This window comes from Nipponia nippon, unplaced genomic scaffold, assembly GCF_047370975.1.
Source record: "Nipponia nippon isolate SJK-2023a ecotype South Korea unplaced genomic scaffold, ASM4737097v1 scaffold_8, whole genome shotgun sequence".
Classification (NCBI taxonomy): Eukaryota; Metazoa; Chordata; class Aves; order Pelecaniformes; family Threskiornithidae; genus Nipponia; species Nipponia nippon.
In genome coordinates, this window is record NW_028262402.1 from 33,246,054 (window position 1) to 33,270,954 (window position 24,901).

Below are 24,901 nucleotides of genomic sequence, written 5' to 3' on the forward strand. Positions count from 1 at the left end.
ATTGATAAATGTCTTTTTCTGCTGTACGGGATAGATATTGTGTCCCAGAAGGATGTTAAACATTAAGCTTTCCCATGTCTTGTGATTCTCACAAGCAGAGCTATGACCCTGTGCATGGCAGTGTTACTGCCAGACCTCAGGTACTCCAGGTCATCTGAAGCATTATGTTTTTCTGTATTGTTTACAGGATAACCATTAGGAGTAGAAATAGAGAGCACAGCACAGGGATCATTCAGAATTTCCAAAAAGTACACCATATGCCTTTCAGATGCTTATAATTTGGCGAAGGCAGAATCATGTTTCTTTCAGAGCCCATTGTTCCTCAGTGCTAGTATTGTCACAGATTTTCAGTGTACCCTTTTCTGCTTTCTTGCAAAAGGGACTGATAATTTTCCTCCATGCTAGTAATTGTTTTTTCTCTACCATATTACTGTTTTATTTTTGCAGGATTTGCCATTTTTAAATGATAAATGTGTGTCTTACAAGTCTGTGTGACTTTCATTAAGAATATCTGCTATTTCATTTCTGTAATTTTAAAAAACCCACACTAAACAACCAAAACTCAGAGGCTTCAGTTGTCTCAGTATATCTAACGAAGGCAAGGAGCTTAGAGCCAACATGCAAATGGCAGCTTGACACAGAGAATGAAACATGTGGAATGCATTTCCATGGGCGGTGATAGCAGTATTTACTGTGTTATTATGATAGTGCCTCAGAGCCTAAGGCATGGATAAGGACCCCATTTGGCTATGCAAACACAAAGTAAGGTGCACTTCCTAGTCATGTCTGAGGACATGGACACCCAGTGGAATATTATGTTATATAAATAAAACAGCTTGCTGCCATTTCGATGAGAAGTTGTACTTGAATCTGCATGTGCTCTTGGTTCATGGCAACCAGGAGTGAAAACATAATAGTCTGAAGCATTTTTGCCAGTACATTTTAATATATTGCAGTTGGACAGTGTTCAGCAAAGAAGGCAATAATCTATTAAATCTTCAAATGCAGCTACGTTATATTCTATGCCCACATTCTTAAAATAAGACTTTGCCTAGGTGGGCACAGGCAGACAGAGAAACAACACTGGGCAGCATGATGTGGGGGTCTCCGCACATTGTCATCTTTGCCAAGAAAAGAGGGGTTTAGAAGATTCTAATGGAGTGTATTTTGTGGTCCCTCCTTCCTGACAGAAGTGCTGACCTGGAAGTAAATGTAAAGTTGCTTGTTTTGGAAGTTTGAAGAAGTGGACTGTGGGAGCTGAGAAGGGTAGATGATTGCTGTCCTTTCTCACTCAGCAGGAAGAAGACAAGGAGGCATAAAATGAGAGGGTCCTGACAGGCAGGGATGAATTACAGTTGGGAACAGATGGATGAAGAGTAGCTGATGGAAATGACGAAATCACTGGAGGGATGCACAAAGGGATACGCTGAAGCAGTAGACCAGGGAGAAGATCTTTGCATCATTATTTGGAAAGATACCAGTGGAGCAAAATGGCACTTGGCAGGCCAGGGGCTATGATATTGGGATAATCTAGTCACAAAATGATGGTAACGAAAGAATGTCTTGTTTTATATACCCTTGTCTACTTAGGGGTTAGGAGGGGTAATGATTATTTATAGTAAGAGTATGATTTTAGGAAGCAAAGTAGGTGTGTGTTAGGAGAACATCAGCTTTGTCATACTTCAAAATTAATTGAGCAAGTAAGAGCTTTTTAAAAGCCTTCTTTGACAGGCCAAGGATGCATGGGCTGTGAAGCTTGTTGTAGTATATACCAGGTGTGCCTCCAAGAAGGTAATAAATCTCCAGATGCTTAGGAGTAGAACTCCATTTTTAATTAACAAATGATATTTTAATACTTCTTTGTTTTGAATTTGACATGGAGAATCCTAAATGACATCCTAGCACCCAGTTGTGTGCTGGCAGGGTCACAGTCTTCTGGATGATATCATCTAGATTTAGACTTGCCCTGTTTTGGGATTGTCCATAATGTTATCTACAGACTTGAAAGGTGAGTCTCAACTCGGTTGACCTCTTCAACTTTTACAAAATTGCTGTATTTTATCCAAGAAATTATGTGCACTCTGACTTTGAATGGTATGATTTTCAATATGATGAGCTTTTAATGATTCATTCTTTAACACTAAAAAACAGCTGGCATTTCTAACATGAAAGTTTTAGTGTGAAAAACTCAGAGGTTTTAACAAGGTATTAGGGAATATTGTAGTAGGGTAAAAGTGCTGGTGAGCTGCTTGTTGTCTCCCAGTGTAGTTTGCTGCTTTGGAGAAAAAAGCTGAGTCACTAGGGAAAATAAAAATCCATTTAGAAAAAATAATGTAAATGTTTCTGTTGATTTGTATCAGGTATTTTACTAGATTAAGTTAAATTGGACTATATTAGTTTACTAAACTAGAATAGTTAAAATTAGACTAGATAACAGACCTTTGGCATGAGGCAACCGGCTTAAATACTAGCGCTGAAAGACTGCAATATAGGGAATGTCTGTTAGAAAATTAATAAGTTAAAGAACTTAAATACTTTTTAATGAACATTTCACAGTTGGCTTTTAAAGGATTGTTTAATGTGATTAAGGATTGTGTGGTGAAGAATGCCAAGAGACTGTGACTATTCTCTAATTCCTGACCAAAAATGTGAAGGAAAACCGGTTGCATGCTTGCTCCATTATTCATGAACTACTCACAGATATTATGTGTAAGGTTTAATATGGCATACCTGGATTATGAAAGTGGTTTTCTTGTTTACAACAGATTTTCCCTTAACTTTATTGGACAATCAGAAGTGAATGCAAGTGTACACAGTGCTCTCCTTACTGCTGACGCAAGAGATGTAGGAGTGGGATATGCAAGTACACATACCTTTCATTACATCTACATTTTAGAGTACTTAAAATGTTTTGGTTTTTTTTTTTATCAGTTATAACTATGCCATATGACAGGTTACGTATTTGTTAACTGCAAAATACGCATTGAACCAATGCCTTTGAATATGAAGGGACAGAAGTTCAGGTACTTTAAAATGCATTGATGCCAGTTGCATTAGCGTGTAACTAACTGGATGGATCCATGCTTGTTCAACTCCTGGCAGAGTGGATTTGGAGGGAAGTTAGAAGTTACATCTACTGCTTTACAGCTAATCTATGTTATTGTGGGAACAGGATTATAATTTACATCAGCTTTAGGCAAAACTGTACCATGAATAATACACAAAGCTTACACATTTTTTTTAGATTTAGATTAAGGTGTGTACAGCTCTCATTTGTTTAGCCAGTTAGTGACATAAGTTAGAAACCAATCTTCAATGCAAAACATCCTGCAGGAAATGGATCTGTTTTCAGGTGTAAAGCACTTCAAAAGCTCAGGGTGGAAAACAAAGACAGAAGTTTATATACAGAAATTTTAGTTTGGAGAAATGGTTAGCTTTTTTTCGAGAAATCCTCCAAAGTGTGTTCAGGTGAGTGGAACCAACTGAGGGGTCCCAGTGCAGTCAGTGGAATCAATACAGTTGAGGATGTGAGTAAGGTACATGGGTTGTACGTGAGTCACCTTTATTTCCTGAATCATGCTTGGAATCTGGTACTGCACATGCACAGTAGATAAAAGCAGTTGCTCTTAAATACATGTGCTTTCTTATAATTTTGTTATGCTTACACTGACTGGGGCCATTTTCTTGCAGGTATGACTTAATCTTTTTTTTTTAAATATACTGTAAGTGGTTTCCCAGCTTGCTCTTTTGAAGTTAACAGAGAAGAGGCTTGGAATATTGTATCTGGCTCTGCTAGTGTAGACATATTGGCAGTCTTGGATTTTGGGCAAGAACAGTAGCTGCTGGTTTAAATTTTACAGGTATTACCTTCAGTACTGTTTTTCCAAGAGACTGGAGATGCACTACCAAAATAACATGAGCATCACAATCAGCTTTGAAAGTTAATTTTATGTAACAATTTTGAGGCCTTCTCAGACAAAAGAAATGATTTATATAAGGCTACGTAGTTCTCATTAAGACAATCTTTTACAAGCACTTAGAATGCTGAGGTTGTTTGCTTTATGTACTATAATAAAGCTGATTTTTTGCCTGATGCAAACAGATTATGAACTGGAGTTTCCTGTGGTGATGTTTGTAGGTCTACCTGTTGCAATCAAGGAAAAAGGGAAAGTTACAAACGATCCCCTCGTCATAAGAAGCCACTAATCCATGTTTTGCTTCATTTTCTCTCCGCTGTATGTTAGGATTACGTAATGTAATACATAGTGGAATCTAAAATTTGACATGTTTAATGGTACCAAATAAAAAAAAAAATTCCAAAATGGCAAACCTTATAAAAGTTGACTACTTTGTGATAATATTGCTTTATCCATTATTTACAGCAATAGCTTTTCCTTGAACAATCATACAGATTGTTCACCTCAATGACTTGTACAAACTTCAGCAAATGATGAGGAGAACTGAAGAAAGAAGGCTTTTCTCCTCTTTAGCACTGTGAATTAAATGATAACAAAAAGATACAAGTTCAGAAACATACATGAAAGTAGTACCATAAACAGTCCGTATCTCCAAATGTACATATTGCTTTCTTTTTTTTGGTAAGTTGTTTTTATGTCTAAAAGATTTAAGTAACTTGCTGGATTCCCTTCCAATCCATAGTTTAGTTTTAATTAGTAGGCGTTTGTTTTGTTTACTTTTCATTTGAATTCTAGTGCCCATCCCATTAGAACAGAACACCAATAGAAATGGAGTATTGAAACTCAGCTTGGCGATACTTAATTGCTTAAGTAATTATGTGTGTATATTCAATACAATGGCATGGTTATGTTGGTTAACATTTTCAAAGATTATCAACTGAAGACAATTAATTTAAAGGAAAAAAAGTGCAACTCTTAAAAATGGAATTGTTTATTTTGCGTGTCAGTAGTTTCCTGGTTGCTACTGAAATCCAGCATACTTGTGCAGCGGTTTTCAATATGCATGATGGCTGCAGTGCCAGTTTGGCTTCTGGTTTTACCGGAAAAGTAAGCAAGCAAAATTCCCAACTAGTTTACAGCTGAGGATCCTCCCCTGCTACTGTGAAGTGTGCCTGATGACGGATTTTTGTAAATATTTTCACCTTTGCAGTTTATATTATGAGCTAAATTCTGCCTCTGAATGCGAACCTCTGCTTGCCACTGATTGCATGGCGCAGAGTAAGTCAGGGCTGCGAACTGCTTGGCTCATATACTGACTGTGCTGCTCTGTTGCTTTCTGTTGCTGGGCAGTCCCACCACTGGTCTGTAAATGAACTATTCATTGAGTGAATTATCGGTTTAGAGGGAACTTACAAGACTGTGTGTTATCTTTTAAAACTGTGGTGCTTAGGAGAGACAAATATGAAGGTCTCAAGTATTCACATTTACCAAAATAGATTTTTCAGTGTAGGCAATTTTTCTTTGTGGAAGGGTCACAAAAGAGTGACAGTCCTAACTTTCTTTCTATCACAAAAAAGTGATGTTTGAAAGCATTTTGAAGAGACAGCATTGGGTTGGAAATTCCTTTTAACAATAAATAATATTCTGAGAATAGGATGTTGGTGTTTCTGGAGATACAAGTCTTACTCTGCTTATGGACTAGCTGGAAAGAATCAAGCCCATTAAGGATATGAATTTTTGTAATTATTTTAAGAGCAGATACCTAGCTTCTGCCATTTTCAGGCACATAAGCCTGATTTATCCTGTATAAAACAGCTAAGCAAAGTGTATTATTTAAGTGGGAAACTGTAAACACACATATTTCAATTGAAGAGAGGGAAATTTGGGGGCATACAATCTGTAATGAAACATAATTTATAGAAGGGATTATTATGAAGGTTTTTCTGATTCCTGCTGAGTGCTTCACTGAATGCTACATAATAATACTAAAGATTGAATTACTGGTTCACAGAGGATGTCCTTGTGTCAGTAAAGGTTTTTAGGTAAATGGGAATGAGTGCATTTTATTACTTAGCTGTTAAAACATTTATTTATTTGTGCATTTTTTTTTACATGTATATTTATTTATTTTAAAGAAGGCATATGTGTCTGAGGGGAGAAAAGCAGAAGCAGCATCTGCATCACTTGTGGAGAATTTTTTATTTTTAATGGAACTCATCTTTGGGGAAGAAATCTGTCGCTAAGCAGCGTTATACAGCATTACCCACATCCTAGGTGTATGGCAGTTCTGCGCTGAGGTCTGCCTTGGCCATATGTGAGAAGGACCTATATTTTACTGGTTTTTTTTAATCCTTAAGCTATTTTTTTTTTTTAAGATGTTGCTTTTAGTTTTTTTAATTTAGGGGTAGTGCATTCGGATTGTCCTGAAAATCCCTGAAGGCTAGAAGCTGCTATCATCATCACTGGAAATTTACAGCTCAATTATTTGACTCCAGAACCACCTGGTAGTTTAAAAAGAAAACTCTTCCTGCCTACTGTCTTTTGATGCGTGACTAAAGTCTCAAACATTTGACATCTCTGGTCTTGAATCAATTCTATCTATCTGTGGTATTGTTGGGCAGTGTTTCAGAGAGTATTTTCCTCTCTTTATAAAAACACCCACACACCCACTCTTTATATGGATTTCTTGCCTACTGGGATGGGAGGCAGGACCCAGCTTCTGCCCTGGCTGAAGTTTTTAGTGGTGTAGTGTTAAGAATAAGAGTCTTGGCATTGCTGCAAGCACTTCAAATGTCCTCTCTCTTATAGAGTCATAGAATCGTTTAGGTTGGAAAAGACCTTTAAGATTATCAAGTCCAACCCTTAACCTAGAGCTGCCAAGTCCACCACTAAACCATATGTCGTGGTTTAACCCCAGCCAGCAACTAAGCACCACACAGCCGCTCGCTCACACCCCCCGGTGGGATGGGGGAGAGAATTGGAAGAGTAAAAGTGAGAAAACTCGTGGGTTGAGATAAAGACAGTTTAATGGGTAAATCAAAAGCCGCGCGTGCAAGCAAAGCAAAACAAGGAATTCATTCACTCCTTCCCATGGGCAGGCAGGTGTTCAGCCATCCCCAGGAAAACAGGGCTCCATCACGCATAACAGTTACTTGGGAAGACAAACGCCATCACGCCCAATGTCCCCCCCTTCCTTCTTCTTCCCCCAGCTTATGTACTGAGCATGATGTCATATGGCATGGAATAGCCCTTTGGCCAGTCTGGATCAGCTGTCCTAGCTATTGTCCCTCCCAGCTTCTTGTGCACCTGGCAGAGCAAGAGAAGCTGAAAAGTCCTTGACTAGTGTAAACTCTGCTCAGCAAGAACCAAAACATCAGTGTGTTATCAACATTATTCTCATCCTAAATCCAAAACACAGCACTCTACCAGCTACTAAGAAGAAAACTAACTCTATCCCAGCTGAAACCAGGACACCATAGAATCATAGAATGCTTTGGGATGGAAGGGACCTTTAAAGGTCACCTAGTCCATCCCCCCTGCAAGTGGCAGGGACATCTACAACTAGATCAGGTTGCTCAGAGCCCCATCCAGCCTGTCCTTGAATGTTTCCAAGGATGGGGCATCTGCTGCCTCTCTGGGCAACCTGTTCCAGTGTTTCACTATCCTCACTGTAAAAAAATTCTTCCTCATATCTCGTCTGATACCATGTCCTTAAGCACTACATCTGCCTGTCTTTTAAATACCTCCAGGGATGGGGACTCAACCACTTTCCTGGGCAGCCTGTTCCAGTGCCTGACTACCCTTTCAGTGAAGAAGTTTTTCCTAATATCCAACCTAAACCTCCCCTGGTGCAGTTTCAGGCCATTTCCTCTTGTCCTATATCCCCTCGCAACAACTGCTGTCAGGGTCCTTGCTGAGTTTTTTGCAGAATAATCCAGCCATGACATTTTCAAGCTGAAGAACTCAGGAGAGTAAGCACAGCAGTAGGTGGGGAGTTAGCCCTTTATGGTGGCAAGTCCCTTTGTGCCCCAGCTCAGCAGGGTGTCTAAAAGCTGCTATTTGGGAGATGCTGCTGTTTGGACAGGCAGCAAGTAGGCAACTAGCGTGGACTCTTCTGCTTGCACAGCCCTCTGCTGATGCAAGTGAAAAGAGAATGAGGAGTAGCATCTTCTACTGGAGGGATGACAGTGGTGGCCTGTGACTGTGCCACCAGCAGTACAGGCCAAGCCTCGGTGGTCTCTACTATGTCTGCTTCCTTGCCTTGAGGCAGGGGAGGGTGCTTTGTCTGTAGCTTGGAGAAGGATGGGGTTGATTGGGGACAGTGCTGAGAGGTTACATGGGATAGGGATAATTGGGTGCGTACCTGTAGTAGGCAATGGGCATGTCCATAGGGAGAGGTTTGTGTGTGGTTGGGGCTCCCGTATCTTGCTGTGTGTAGGTCCATGGGGTGAGCAGCATGGACCCCAAGGACTTGCTTTTTTGCTGCTGCACATGTGGGAGACAAGGATAAGATGACTTTTTTGTGTAGAAACCTTTGAGCTGTCTCTGACTCCTTCTTTATGCGTTTCCTTATCAGCTTCATTGTATGGGTATTCCTTCTTTGGGACTACAAAATACTGTGCATAAAGGTTTTAGTCCTGTTTATGCCATTTCTGACATTTCAGGCTGGCAGAAGTCCAATTACAAACTTGATATATTTCCATTCCGGTCACAATAGCATGTCACAAGGTATAGCTGTAGCTTGAATATTAAGAGCTGTTTACATTTTTATTGTACAGTAGTGAGCACGTTCTGCCAAACAAATTATCCATAGAACATTTTTTTCAATGTGAGATTCATATTATTCTTCTCATTTCAATTAAACTGTGTATCTTGGAAGTTTTTCCACTCCAGTATCAGCTCTGTGTCTGGAGGATATATTTGGAGTATAAATGGGTCTTCAGGAATGGGACAGGGCCATTGGTTTAAGCCATAGTGAGTGTTTGAAAATTAAGTAACATGGTACAGGTAAAATTCAGCAAATCTGAATTGGGCCTTTATCTCTTTGCATTATAGATAATTCTTGGGCCAGATCTTATTGACTCTTGTTATATTAATCTCAGTTCTCTAATTTATTCCTAACTTGTATCATTTAGTAATGCAGAGGCATTTGCTTCTAGGCTTTTCCATTTTTTGGATACTCTCAATTGTTTGTCTTTTTTTTAATTGCATGCTGAATGTATCTTCACAACAGGCAAAATACTCCCATTCATACATAATATTGCAAGATCTGTATTTTCCATTATGGTCAATCTGTGGATAAAGAATCAAATCTTTTAGAATGCTTCCTGAGATGCTTTGGTTCGTGGTTGTTCAGGCTTTGATTTGTTTGGTTGGTTTGGTTTGCCTTTTTTCCCTTTGCCTGTGATTTACTTTCAGAGTGTCATGGAGACTTTGCATACCTTGGTAAGCTTAAACATGATTGACCCTAATAGTCTAGCTTCTATGTTCCTGAAAATAAGCAAATTAACAGGAAAATAGTATTCCATAGTATAACAAAAAGGACTGAGAAAATCTGTTGTGGTCTCTTTCCTTAATAGATTTTTTACTGTTTGCCATCAGAAGTTGAAGGGATCTTCAGTATTCATGGTTATAGTATATTGAGAGACCAGAGGGAAGCTACAGTGGCTTTTTTCTGTCAGCCCAGCTGTGAGTGAATGACATATTTAACTGCTTCTCTAGAACCAAGCTCAAAAGCTTGTTTCATTCTTCTGTGAGAGCATTTTATTTGTAGCATGCAGTATTTATTAATTAAGATAGAATTTGAATAAGTGATCAAAATGCTGATTTTGCTGTGCTTGAAGCTGTGCTATTTTTGAAGGTCAGCAGTAATAATCTGTTACGACTAATGTTTCTGATTTTTTTAAAAAAATCTTGTTTAAATATTTATATATTTACTTTTATTTAAAATTTAACCAGAACCCCCCTCTTTTCTGTGAGCTGTATCAGAGACAAATGATCAGGACTCCAGGTATACATTTTTTATGAGGAAAAAGTATGTCTGAACGAAAGGCTGAATGGTGGTTTATACTTAACCATCTCTGATGTTAATTTTGGTGGAGTTAGTTTATTCTGTAACAGATTTTTTCATTGGTAGCTGATATTCCTCAGTTCTTTCAATTTACAGGATTTATATACGTGCTTACAGAAACTGTTCGGTCTCTGGATTTTTGAAGTGTGAAAATTTTCTTTTGAATATATTTTCTTCTGTGATACAGCTATGGCCTTTCTATACAGAATACTATAGTTTATCATTATATATGTGTGTGTGTATAGTACTGGTTTATTACTATGGTTATTGATTTATGTATACCAGGACGGGTTCCAGATTCAAGGACCAGGTTCAGTAGAAATGTGGAGTTATTGGGTGCAAAGTTTGATGTGTGCCACGCGTTTCACACAGCTTGTGGAGCTTAGGTCAGAATGTCTAATGGTAATGTTATTTCTTTCTTCCTTCTTGTTTAACTAATTTAAATAATGTGGTCTTTGCTTACATAATCCTGGTTCTATACAAAATGTAAATATATTACTACCTAGTTTACTGAGAATCCCCCACAGACAGTTTTGTAACCTGTTCTACTTTATTCCTCCCTTACCATGTCTGCTAAACGATGCAGGTGGTGAGGATTTTCGCTTAAATTTGTGCTTCTTGTATTCTGCATTGCCCTTCAGTGCACCCCCCCTCACAGCACCTGTTTTTCAAAGGCATCCCATGGGGTGACCTAATACCTGATTCAGTTGCGGAAACTAATGACACGTCTGGCTCAGTTTCAGAGCCTGGGCTGATCCTGACTTTGCTGTTTGCAATTGCAAATACATTTTCTTTCAATTGCTGCTGCCTTGTTCAGCACGTTATTGTTGGTTTTTCAAGTTGGAGCCACTGAATGTACAATCTGTACAATCTGTCACTAGTTGAGCTTTTTCAACCTGTCCCACTCTTGCTCTTCCTCTAACCCACCTCTCCTCCCTGCATACAAACTCATTTGTAAAGCTTAGATGTACTTCCCTAAAAAATTGAAGACAGGTTATTTATTTTGATGCAAGTTCTCCCAGTAGGTGATTTTTAGAGACGTTACAAAGGTTTCTTTCATGAGGGCTGGATGCAGCACCTGAATTGCTTGCAAGGACCAACTTCCCAAACAAGCTCCATTCGCATGCTTTTGGTGAAAATTTTGTGTCCTTTTGATGATCTGTAATCCTTTTATGAATTACACTCACTTGGTCATTGAGATGTTTATTCTGTGAATATCATAGTTAAAAAAGGACTACACAATGAATTGAGTCTACTGAAAGTAGACCTTGATTAATTCACTGTACACGAGGTCGGGCATCAGGGAGTAGCTGCTGTGTGCTGACTAGCTCTGCAATGCCAAAAGGCACTGCATGTTTTCTAAGCAATTGGGAACTGGAGCAGCACTTTGCAGCTACTTCCCAAAGCCCTGGGAGAGCAGGGGAAGGATTTCCTGCCAGAACATAAGAAGCATTGCACACTGGGCCATTGGTGGAGACTTAACAAAGTACAGAACTGGCTGTGGACCAGAATCTGCTGTTTAAAATGACTGTATGCCTGGTTTAACATGTTAGAAACCCATAAGCAGTAGCAACTAGTAAGCAAATAGAATTGTTCAACATCAGCCGCTGCTTTCAAAACACTGAAGAATTAGTTTGAAAAAAAAACAAAATACAGGATCTTGTGTGCACAGCAGGTTTAGATTTGTTTGCACTGCTTGGCAGATACTGCTGTCATTTTACGACATATTACAGCATTATAGTTAAAAAATAAACTACAGTCTACTCTTCCTCCTGGTCACCTTCACTTCTCTTTTCTTTTCTCCTATATTTTTCTGCTTCCTTTGTGGTGTCCCTTTTTAGTAATTTGTAATGATGCTTACTCATAAATCTTATTTGGAGAAGGTGGAAAGCAGAAAAGGGGAAGATGACTGAGATAAAGCAAGAAAAGTAAGAAATAAAGGAGAATGGAGAATATAATGCTGTGGTCAGACACTTGATTTAAAAAAAATTAGAAGAAACAGAGCAAATGATCACTTGCAACTTTTTATTGTTTTCCTCTTTAACTTCTGTGAGCTTATTCAGGATCTTTTCAAAGGGTCATAATTAAGCCTGCTTGCTAAAAATAGTTTTACAAATATGCAAATTGTATGGTAAACCTGAGTGAATTAACTGCCTTCTTTTTTTTTCCCCAGAAGTGTGGAGGACAGCATGTTTCACCCTTGGGCTGAATAGCACCAGTATATTCTCCTGATGCTCTGACCCAGGACTGGGTCTGGGGTTAGGCTGAATGTCCCACTGTCCCAAACTCAAATGAGGTCTCTTTCCATTTCCTAATTGTTTGTCATAAATTTGGATATATTGGCATATATAGATATATCAGTACTATTGCTTTTGTTATCTTTCATTTCTGTCACTTGCACACATGCATGTTCATGTATGTATGAATTTATTTTAAAAATACGTACAACTTCAGCAGAGGTGAGATAAATCTCATCTTCATAATCAGCTGTATCCTAGATGAGCAAATAAAGTGTCAATTAGGGTCTTCCTTTCTTGGGCAACAGTCTGATTCAGATAAATGTGGACTTCCCCTAGGTCTTGTGTGTTCTCAGTGAATGTCCCGATGTGAAGGGATGTCAGGATTTTCTCTCCATTTTTGACAGAGAGCTGGTGTCAGTAACACTTTCCTCAAAGCTTCACATTTGACGAATTGACATTTTTTATGAAAACTTTGTACAACTTACTTTGTCTGTGCAACTAAGAAAGAAATGGACCAGCTTTTTTTACTACAGAACTTTACATTTAACCAATTTCCTAAATTTATGTGGCATGTTCATAAAAGTGCAGATAGTTATTATGGAAATTATCTTAGTGAGTTTGGATTTTCTTTTCTTTTTTTTTTTTTTTAGAATAGGTGGACTGTTGAGGTTTTCCTTTCCCCTGCTGGATACTAGGTGTTTTGTACACTATGAATTTTATTGTATGAAAAGTTACGAGAGGACAACATTACTGGCATTTTCTGCATTTAATGTTTTAGTGTTGGTTTGATGACTTGTAATAAAGTTTCTTGTTTCCTGTTCTTGATAAGAAAAAAAAAAACCCAAACTATCCTTCTGGCATCATTGCCTACTGCTCCTTTTAATTAGTTGTCTATTGGCAATGTTTCTCTCTGTGCCACCTCAAGCCATTGAGTGTGGGATTCGAAAGGAGCACATTGATGCTCATTTGCTAATTTGCAAGAGCTGCATTCTCCTTGGGATGGATTTTTCTTGCTTCACCTGTTCAGTTTCAATTAGCTGTTAGTGTAGGTATCAAAAAGTCCTACAGACAGTGTGGCCAGTTAGCTCTGAAGTATTTTGTTGATGTGCTTCAAAGGCTTTGGGGTCTATGCAAGTTGTAAGAGAGTACATATCTGCCTGGGATCATACACAGTTGGGAAAATGCTATTATCTTGCTGTTTCATGGGCAGAGCTAGAGAGTCTTATAATTGTTGTTAATTTTTTGAATGGGCTGCAGCCTTATAGACAGGTCATCCGTCTGAACAAGGAGGGGCTTGAAACCCTGACTTGCTTGGTGCATGCAACTTCCACCACCTTTTAGGACAAGTTCTTACAGAATGGTGTGTTACTGCTTGTTTTCTGTAAGTGGTTTCACAGAAGGGTACAACACAATTGCTGCAATTTATTGCACTGTTTTCTTGTGTGGTCTCTTGAGTTGAAATGTATGGTATAAGCATGGGGAGAAGGTCAATGGTTTTGCGATACATGAGTCCTCAGCTTTTTTTTTTTAAGAGGTAATTCACTTAGCTTCCTGTGTAGCTGTTCCTCTCTGTGTGATCCAGTCTACTACAGTAGTATATGAGTAAAAGTTGCACCTGCAAGTGGGACGAGCTCTGAAAATGCCTGGCTGGGATTCAGCTGCTACCTTCAGGGCAATTTTCAGAAGCCCATTTTCCCAGAGTCAACTTGACTGCTCTCTCTTATGTGAATGAGGCCTCTCCTTGTCACAGTGGGGAGCAAGAGATGATGGAAAGAGCAATTGGAGGGGGAAGATCTGCTGTTGGGCAGATCAAGTCTCTGTATTTGTCAGCCTCTCTCTTTAACAAAAACATAAAATAAAATACAGCATATGGGGAACCAGAGACATGACCAGCTGAACTATGGCCAAGTTGCATGTTAGCAAAAGACAGCATCTGCTGTGTAATTCTTGTCAAAGGACAACACTAATCTCATTGAATCATTATTTCTCATGAGATAATATTCTCCTTTTGCTTAGCTCAATAGACATGGTTAATACTGTTTGCTAGGCAAGATACGTACTCCTAGGATTGACTGAAAGGCCTTTGTATGGTGATCAGTTAAATCTGTGGAGAAGATGGTACAGGTTAACTATGGAGTCGTACACAGTGATGAATAAACTCACTATTCAGGGCATTTTAAATGAAGTACTGTAGCCCCAAAGAGAACTGAATCAATTGAGTGATTTATTGTAAAAAGTGATAAGGAGAAGAAAAGAATTTGAGTACTTATTGTGAGTTAAGCCTGTGTTATAAAGATACAGACATTTGATAAAAACTAAAATGACAAGATGAAGCATATTTGGCTTTTCTAGTTGCAAACTCCACCTCACAGTTGAAGTTTGTATACTGCAAAAATGGCACCCTGTTTAGTTCAGTTTTGCTGGTACTTGAATCATAGAATGCTTTGGGATGGAAGGGACCTTTAAAGGTCATCTAGTCCATCCCCCCTGCAATGGGCAGAGACATCTACATCTGAACCAGGTTGCTCAGAGCCTCATCCAGCCTGTCCTTGAATGTTTCCAAGGATGAGGCACCTACCACCTCTCTGGGCAACTCGTTCCAGTGTTTCGCCACCCTCATTGTAAAAAATTTCTTCCTTATATCTGGTCTGAATCTACCCTCTTTTAGTTTAAAACCATTACCCCTTGTCCTATCACAACAAGCCCTGCTAAAAAGTCTGTCCCCATCTTTCTTATAAGCCCCCTTTAAATATTGAAAGGCTGCAATAAGGTCTCCCCGCAGCCTTCTCATCTCCAGGCTGAACAACCCCAGCTCTTTCAGCCTTTCCTCATAGCAGAGGTATTCCATCCCTCTGATCATTTTTGTGGCCCTCCTCTGGACCCCCTCCAACAGGTCCATGTCCTTCCTGTGCTGAGGACCCCAGAGCTGGACGCAGTGCTCCAGGTGGGGTCTCACCAGAGCAGAGTAGAGGGGCAGAATCACCTCCCTCGACCTGCTGGCCACGCTTCTTTTGATGCAGTCCAGGATACAGTTGGCTTTCTGGGCTGCGAGAGCACATTGCCAGCTCATGTGCAGCCTTTTGTCTATCAGTACCCCCAGGTCCTTCTTGGCAGGGCTGCTCTCAATCCCTTCATCCCCCAGCCTGTATTGATACTGGTGGTTGCCCTGACCCAGGTGCAGGACCTTGCACTTGTCCTTGTTGAACCTCATGAGGTTCACACAGGCCCATTTCTCCAGCTTATCCAGATCCCTCTGGATGACATTCCGTCCCTCAGGTGTGTCAGCTGCACCGCTCAGCTTGGTGTCATCGGCAAACTTGCCAAGAGTGCACTCAATCCTGCTGTCAGTGTCATTGATGAAGATATTGAACAGCACTGGCCCCAGTACAGACCCCTGAGGGACACCACTTGTCACTGATCTCCATCTGGACATCGAGTCATTGACCACTACCCTCTGGATGCAACCATCCAGCCAATTCCTTATCCACCGAACAGTCCACCCATCAAATCCATATCCTTCCAATTTAGAGAGAAGGATATTGTGGGGGACCATGTCAAAGGCCTTACAGAAGTCCAGATAGATGACATCTGTAGCTCTTCCCTTGTCCACTGATGTAGTCACTCCATCATAGAAGGCCACTAGGTTGGTGAGGCAGGACTTGCCCTTGGTGAAGCCGTGCTGGCTGTCTCGAATCACCTCCCTGTCCCCCATGTGCCTTAGCATAGATTGCAGGAGGATTTGTTCCATGATCTTCCCAGGCACAGAGGTGAGGCTGACAGGTTGGTAATTCCCAGAGTCCTCCTTTTTACCCTTTTCAAAAATGGCTGCAATATTTCCCTTTTTCCAGTCCCCAGGGACTTCACCTGACTGCCATGACTTTTCAAATATCATGGAGAGTGGCTTAGGAACTACATCAGCCAGTTCCCTCAGGACTCTGGGATGCATCTCATCGGGACCCATATGCTTACGTATGTTCAGGTTCCTCAGGTGGTCATGAACCTGATCTTCTCTTACAGTGGGAGGACCTCTGCCTTCCTGATCCCCGTCAAATGGCTCATTGACTCAGGAGGTGTGAGGAGAAAGGTTGCCAGTGAAGACTGAGGCAAAGACGTTGTTGAGTACCTCAACCGCCTTCTTGTCTGTTGTTACCAGCTCACCACTTCTGCTCATCAGAGGGGGTATGCTTTCTTTAAGCTTCCTTTTCTGGTTAATGTACCTATAGACGCCCTTCTTATTATTCTTTCCGTCCCTTGCCAGGTTCAGCTCCAGCCAAGTCTTGGCCTTCCTGATCCCATCCTTACATAACTGGGCAGTGTCCCTGTACTCTTCCCAAGATACCAGTCCCTTCTTCCACTGCCTGTGCAATCTCTTCTTACCCTTTAGTTTGACCCACAGGTCATGGCTCAGCCGTGCCGGCCTCTTCCTTTCCTTGCCCAATTTCCTGCACCTGGGGATCGAGAGCTCTTGTGCCCTATGGAAAGCATCCTTGAAGACCTGCCAGCTCTGTTCTGCTCCCTTGTCCCTGAGGGCCATTTCCCAGGGGGTCCTGTTGATTAACTCCTTGAAGAGCTGGAAGTTTGCTTTCCTAAAATTCAGGGTCCTGACTATACTCTTCACCTGACCCTTATCTCTCCAGACTGTGAACTCTACTTGTGCGTGATCACTGCAGCCGAGGCTGCCTCCAATCCTGACATCACCAATGAGCTCACTTACATTGGTGACCACCAGGTCCAGCACTGCATCCCCTCTGGCATGGCTATCTACTACCTGGCTTAGGAAGTTGTCCTCCATGCACTCCAGGAGTCTCTTAGATTGCCTACCACCTGCTGTGTTACTTTTCCAGCAGATGTCAGGGTGGTTGAAAACCCCCATCAGGGCAAGAGCCTGTGAGCACAAAGCTTCTTGAAGTTGAAGAAAAAAGGCTTCATCAACAGGCTCCCCTTGATCAGGCAGCCTGTAGTAGACCCCAGCCACAAGGTTCCCTTTGTTGCCTCGGTCTCTAATTCTTGCCCATAAACTTTCAACCTGCTCATGGCTATTCTTCAGGGACACTTCTTCACACTCCATCCATTTCTTGACATAGAGGGCAATGCCTCCACCCCTCCTACCTCTTCTATCCCTTCTGAACAGTGTGTAGCCTTCGATAGCTGAACTCCAGTCATGGGATTTGTCCCACCAAGTTTCAGTGATGGCAACTAGGTCATAGCTTTCTAGCAGCATGGTAGCTTCCAGCCCCTCCTGTTTGTTGCCCATGCTGCGTGCATTGGTATAGAGGCACTTCAGCTGGGCTGTCGTTGGTGTCATCTTCTTGGAGGAACACCCCTTTGTTCCCTTGAGGAATTTCTCTGATACATCCCCGTTGGCTCCTATTATGTCAAGAGCACCCTGCTGTCTTCTTAGACAGATGAGTGTTATAACTAATTTTAAGCCAGTGGTAGAAACTTCAATTTGATCCAAGCAGTCCTTTGATTTCTGCCAGAAGAGTCCTGTTCAGAGTTTCTGGGGTATCTTTACCTGGCACTGCATTGTGCTACTTTAATGTGTGCCAAATGTTGAGTTCCTTGCTGCTACTGCTAACGTAGCATGTGCTTTCCCTTCTCTGCATCTAAGAGAAAGAGAAGCTGCAGCTGCTAACAGGAGAAGTTAGCAAACCCCAAATTTCATTATCCTCCCTCTTAGCTCCACTAATTTTCCTTTATACCTCCTTTTGACTGGAGAAACAGGAAATGTTGCTGATAAAGTACCATGGGCTCAAGTTGCATATTTTCTAAGAAATGGCATTGCATGTGTGACTGCCAGTGTTCCTAAAAGCAGCTGAGAAGATCTGTGAGAAGAATTCAATAATCAAAACATCAGAAAATCAATTATAAACACACTGGAAAATGCTCTTATTTCAAAATTGGACAGTATGACTACTACCTCATGTTTTCGCCACTGTAATTTGAACATACTTCTAGCTGATATTATCATCTGCATCTAGAGCGAGTGGAGATTAACGCTGCATGTCATTTGAAAGCTGTGTTTATAAGCTTCCAGCTGGAATGCACATTTGCTTTAGTTCCATCAATTCTACAAGAACAGCCTCATGAAATAGGGTGAGAGTAGGAGGAAAAGAAAATAGAACTGAAAATAAGAAAGAATCTGTGGTAAAGTCAATTGGCTACCGGATATTGCTAAGACTAATTGTCAACTTAGAATTCCAGGAAACTATTAAAATTTTTAGGAATTACAGGGGTTCCAGGTTGGTTTCTGTACTTAAAATCCTCAAGTCCATCTGAAGATAAAAATGCCAACACCAAACAGTCCAGCATCTTTTAAAAGAGTCCTGGGTAGGAAGCCTTACATTCTTAATTTGGATTTTGTTTAGTCAGTTTACAGGCCACGCTCTCAGTAACTGAGGAGTTAGAGCTTTACCTCTAATACTTTCCCTAGAAGTGGTCACTGCACTGGTGCTTACCAGGGCTCCCACCAGCTGAGCATTGTTTAGAGATTATCAGAGAGATGTATGGGGGAGGGCGGGGTTGCAAGGTAAAATCAACTGTCATGACATATTAGGTCTTTATGCCAAAATAAGAGCCAAAGAAAGATTTGCTTTTCCAGGAGATCATGCTTGGTTCCTGAGAGAGAGACCTGCAGGAGGACAGCTAAGATTTCTGAATGCCCTGTATCAGGGTATCTTGCAGGTCATCTTGAGAGTGGTCAGTTTGCTGCTTTTCTGTGGAAGAAATGTAAGTAAAGATGAATTTGGGTGCTGAGCGGGGCGATTGTCCCAGAAGTCTTTTGTAAAGTGATAGTTTACTCTAAAAGATTATTGGACTCTAAAATACTGTTGCTGCTAGGGAATTTTTCTTCTTTGTAACTCTAATACCTCACACTCAAATTTATGTAAAGCTGTTAGTGTCATATTTTAAACTGTTTTCCATTTTCTTTGATTGCTCTGCTATATTTAGTAACACGCCAAAGAGGGCTCAAGATGAACAAGAGAAAACGTGTGTGTGTGTGTGTAGGGAGGAGGAGCAGATACAATTTTAAAGCTGGAAACAATTTCCAGACAGAGGCATCTCTGTTGACATCAAAGAAAGGTCATAGCTACTTGAAGGAGCAATACTAACAACTTGGGAGAAGGCTTATTCTCTACTAAAGTAAAATTTATACCGTAGCAGCTGGATTGAGCTCCTGGTCTGTCTGATTTCTTTGAGATTCTGATGGCTCAGCCCTATGAGGAGAAACTGTCCTAAGGCAAGTGCGTGTTAGACCATCTCATTTGAAGCTGTTCAAGGAATCCTGTTCAAGAGCATTCAATGTGTGCACTGGCAGCATTGGTGGTGCAGTGAAGGCATGCCTCCTGAGTAGCTGCTTCTGCAAGCAGGCACAGTCTCTGTTTGTGGGAGCAGTTATGATCCCTGCACAGCCAGATGACAAACTGACACGCAGATCATGCACAAGCAGAAAAACCTGCATGAACGTGCAATGTTCTTGTAGCTGCAGTTTGCCATCACAGCTTGAGGGGTCCCCTGAAGATTGTCTGCTGTGGGGTCTAACTGGGAACAAGACTTTTGTCTATTCTTGGCCCACTAAGAAAAGTGTTCTCCAGCAAGAAGTAGGCTCTCACTAAAAAAAACTTTCAAAAAGTATTTTTTGTAGCAGACAATGCTAGGGTGGGGTAAAAAAGGAAGGGAGTACTAACGACAATCCAGACCAAATGATACTGTTTTGTGATATCAGCATGTTCTCAGACCTAATTATAGAAATCTAAAGCGACTGTAAAGGTGGACTTCTAATCCAAGTCTATCCAGGATAATACATTTCAAATAATAAGTGTTAACTGTTAGGATCAGATTTGTAAAATTCAGAAGCTCACACTACAGTATGAAAATGTATATGCATTTGTTGCCCTTGTCCTGCCTGAATGCCAGCGGACTGTTGTGGTGGGTTGACCCTGGCTGGACACCAGGTGCTCACCAAGTCACTCTATCTCCTCAGCTGGACAGAGGGAGAAAAAAAATACGACAAAAGGGTCATGGGCCGAGATAAGGACAGGGAGATCACTCAGCAATTACTGTCATGGGCAAAACAGACTCAGCTTGGGGAAGTTAATTTAATTTATTGCCAATCAAAATCAGAGTAGGGTAATGAGAGATAAAACCAAAATCTTAAGACAACTTCTCCGCACCCTTCCCTTCTTCCCGGCCTCAACTTCAGTCCTGATTTTCTCTACCTTCTCCCCTGGAATGGCGCAGGGGGATGGGGAATGAGGGTTGTGGTCATTTCATCTCATGTTGTCTCTGCCTTCCTGCTCACACTCTTCCACTGCTCCAGCATGGGGCCCGTTCCACAGGAGACAGTCCTCCACAAACTTCTCCAGCTTGGGTCCCTCCCACGGGCTTCAGGTCTTCATGAACTGCTTCAGCGTGGGTCCTTTGCATGGGGTGCAGTCCTTCAGGAACAGACTGCTCCAGCACGGGTGCCCTGCGGGGTCACAAGCCCTGCCAGCAAACCTGCTCTGGCATGGGCTCCTTTCTCCACGGGGTCACAGGTTGTGCCAGGAGCCTGCTCCAGCACACACTTCCCATGGGGTCACAGCTTCCTTCGGGCACATCCACCTGCTCTGGTGTGGGGTCCTCCACAGGCTGCAGGTGGGTATCTGCTCCACCATTAACCTCCATGGTCTTTACCATGGGCTGCAGGGGAATTTCTGCTCTGGTGCCTGGAGCACCTCCTCCCCCTCCTTCTTCACTGACCTTGGGTCTGCAGGGCTGTTTCTCTCATGTATTCTCACTCCTTTTCTCCGGCTGCTGTTCTTGTACAGGGGTTTTTTTTTCCCACTTCTTAAATATGTTATCACAGAGGTGCTATCACCATTGCTAATGGGCTCAGCCTTGGCCAGCAGCGGGTTCGTCTTGGAGCCGGCTGGCATTGACTTTATCAGACACAGGGAAAGCTTCTAGCAGCTTCTCACAGAAGCCACCCCTATAGCCCCCTGCCTACCAAAACCCTGCCATGCAAACCGAATACAACTGTTGAGCTTCTAAGTACCAGCCTCTATACTTAATAACCATAGATAAACATCTCTTACATTGACTCGTGGAAACTTGAATGCATACCTATGTGCACCTTTTGTGGATGTCTCTCAGACTTCACTTGTGAAGCTGTGGTCTCTACATTGCTTTTAATCCTGAAAGGTCAGATGAAGGAGATCCACAGAGCCATCCAACCTCTTGGCTTTGATCTGGTTGCAGGTACAGCAAGTATGGAGCTGAGGTCTGTTCTGAAAAATACCTTAACAAGGCACTTTGGTAAGGTGTGTTGTGAATTTTTTCTACAAATCTCAAGTCTGCAGTGGAGTCACCTAATAATGATGGTTTAATGAAGTGGCTAGGCTTGTCTTAGTGCAATTTCTGTCTGTAGCACATACTGTATCCCTCAGAAGCATCCTCAGAGGAGGTCATTGCATTCCTGTGGTAGATGGCTTTGCAAATAATTGGGGTGTTATGGTAAGCAAGAGTCCTGGATTGCTGAATGGTTCTCTTCAGAGACGGTAAGGACATTTATGGGTTAGCATAACTTCATGAATGAAAAGGAAATGTCACCTATTTTGTATGTTCAGACATTGTCATTACTATCTCATAATTAATTTTAGTGTTCTCCACTTGTTACTTGGCTGTCTGTAACTCTTCTAAGCAGTTTGTTGAGGACAACATCCTGCATAATAGTCTTTGCAGAAGCAATGTAGTGGGTCTCTTCACTATTAGTAAAGAGAAAATCAACCCTCTTCTGAGCTTTTCTGGTCATGCTATGTGCTAACCAAATAAAATGTTCCCTGTTTCTTTTTGCTGCAAAGACCCAAATGCTTTAAGCTGCTAGGAGGCTTAGACAGTACTAAGAGCAAAGCTCTCTCTGTGGTATTATTTTATTGAAGCAAGAATCTTCACCTGAACTGGTAATACTTATTTTTCTCAGGTAAATGCTTTTGAGGGCCAAGTAGAGAAAGCTTCCAAGGACTTCAAATGTAGAAGTATGAATGCAGCAAAGAAATTGAAGCTGAACTGCCAGCAGTGGTATTTCCCCTGTGTTTTAAGTATATACTCAGCTGTTTGACCTTCGATGATTCTGACTCCATATATTGTACCCTAAGGATCTCAACTTCCAAGGATGAGATCCCTCTGTTTAGTGATTTGAGGACACTGTGATGTCTGTTAATACTGATACCATGGTGATAATGAGTGGAGCTTGTGAGATTTTTCTGTTAGCTTTGTTGTGTATCCTGTAACTACTGTTCTTAGGAAAGCAAGTGAAATATTTAACTTCTAGTTGCTTCCATTAAAAAGGAAAAGGGGGGGGGGGAGGAGAGGAAAAACAAACATAATTGAGGTTGATTGGGAAAATGGATGCAGTGATATCATCACATACTGCTTGTCCTAGAAAGAGCAGTACAGAAGGAATATTTAGTGTACTGCATATTCTGTTTTTCTATAATCATATTAGTGGTGGTATTTAATAATAGTTGATGGAGATGCTGCATATAAAGTTCTTTCTTTTAATATGGTAGATATCATTCATCCTGTAATCAAAATTAGCTCATGTTTTGGATGTGTCTCGTGTTAACCAATAACAGTGTCTCAAAATTTAAGAAGCTGTTATGCTTCATGATAACTTTTTTTCTGGAAGTCACCATTAACAGAAGCAAAATTCTTCTGTCTTTAAATAGATACTATTTTTTCTTTTTTCATGGCTAGACCTTATCCAGTATTTTAAAAACTATTTTTAGCATTTGTAGGAGGAGTGTGCTACAATCATTCATCCTCTTGCCTCTGTCAGTTGTTAAATGTACAAGTCAGGGGAACTCTGATGCGACCATGCTTCTCAGAGGATTTGTTTATGCCTTAGGGTTTGTATACATGTGGGCTTCATCATGTGTTTGCAAGGGATAAATATTTCCTGCATCCATACTTACAAAGAGCTTTTTTGCATATAGTCATTTGTGACAGCTCCTAAGAATATAAGTGGGAGGGTGGGGGGAGAAGATATGCCTCTTCAGCCTAATTATATTTTGAGTTTCTGTTTTGATGTATTTTTAATCTTGTTATTGGTTGATGTAGATTAGTGGTTTTGATGCAGTATATGTCTTCAAAGATATTTCACAGGTTAACTCAGAAGTTGAACAGCTGATTGCAGTGAGTTGCTGCTGTTGCACAGGAATCAGTTCAGATATGTTAAACTTCTGAGTTAGAATGAGATGTACTGATCAATATAGACAAAGTAAGCAACTAAACATAAAATACTATCTTATAAAACACAATTGTGCCTTAAAGTGAAATTCAGGATTTAGTAGCTTGTTTAAGAATTCTTGTTTGCCAAATATAGTAGTTTGAAAATGAGCTATCAACTTGGTGCTGTAGAGCCTGGGGTAGCTTTTAAGCCAAAAAACTGCTGAAAGAATACAGTAAAAACTGGAAATTAAATGGAGGACAACATCTGGGGTCTTATTAGTTTAGTGATAGTCAGCTTCAGAGTAGTTAACAGGGATGTACTTAATGTGGAGGATTTTCTGGAAGGAAGTTTGTAATTGCATTCTGCAAAGGATGAAACTTTTTTAGAAACAGTTTAGTATAGTTAGTCTTTAAGGAAATAAATAAAATTAACATTAAAATGTTATTTTTACAGGTTTTTTTGGTATCTTTTTTTCCCCTCAGTTGAACAGTAGCCTCAGTGTCAGTCTTATTCACTCATTTCATAAGTATGATTGTACTGAGATGATGAATTACCACATCCAGGACTTTCCAGTTAAAGGCTGTCCAGCTTGTTGTGCAGTTTTGACCTGGACTGTTGGATTACACAGGAAAGGACCAGGTTTGCAGCAGTGCTCACTTTCATTTTAAGGGGTGATTTGAGGACAGTAAACAGTACACCATCTTGAACTAAATCCATAAAATATAAAAGAAATTGAAGCAAGAAGTAATTGAGCTAATACATTGAGACATTTCTGTAGCTTACGTAGCTTTTAGCTTGGTGGTAAAGGTAGATACTTGTGTTGCTGCAGGAGGTGTACATTTAGTCATCTTTTGATTTACACAGTAGCAGCTCTTCTGTGCAAGGGTTCATTTTGGTTCCGATGCTTCCTTTTTAATTGACAGTGAATCTGAAACTGCCTACCACTATGTATGGTATTAATTATACACCTGTAATTTATTAACTGATTATATGATTGGATTAACTGTCCACCATTTCACCACTACACCCTGTGTTTTCTTCTGCTTTTCTGTAGGTGTTACCTACATAACATCTGAAATGTGAAAGGTGCTAGAATTAGTGCACACCATGAACTCATCCTCTGTTGGCTGGGATGGGGAAGTCTGCCTTCCTTGCAGGTTTAAAGCAACATCTATGGTAAACCTTTTGCATAGGGGTTCCTAAAAACTGTGAACAATTTACTTCAAACTCTTCTTTGGATAACATTTTGGACAAACTTTTATTCCTGAAGTTCTTCTTTTTAGCCTGTGTTCTGATTTAAATGCATTTCTTTTCTTGTCAAGGCCACAGAAATTGGGAAGGTGCCATGAGCAAAGAGGGAAGATGGTGCAGCTACAGCAGAGGCCTGGAAGAGCTCAGGTTTCATCTGCCTCTGCTGCTGATTTCTTATTTGTGTTTCCATGAATCTTGTACCTTTTTCTTC

General features: G+C 40.8%; 1 protein-coding gene across 2 annotated transcripts in view; it reads left to right on the top strand.

The window, feature by feature from the left end:
* Positions 1-24,901, top strand: part of FRMD3 (FERM domain containing 3) — a 150,884-nt gene that overhangs the window by 16,650 nt on the left and 109,333 nt on the right. The window contains exon 1 of one of the 2 annotated variants that reach the window (XM_087741523.1): positions 18,823-18,956. The exons of the other annotated variant lie outside the window; for it this stretch is intronic. The gene's annotated coding sequence lies outside the window, so the exon portion shown is untranslated. Of the gene's footprint in view, positions 1-18,822; positions 18,957-24,901 lie in introns of those variants that run through there. 2 annotated transcript variants of the gene reach the window in all.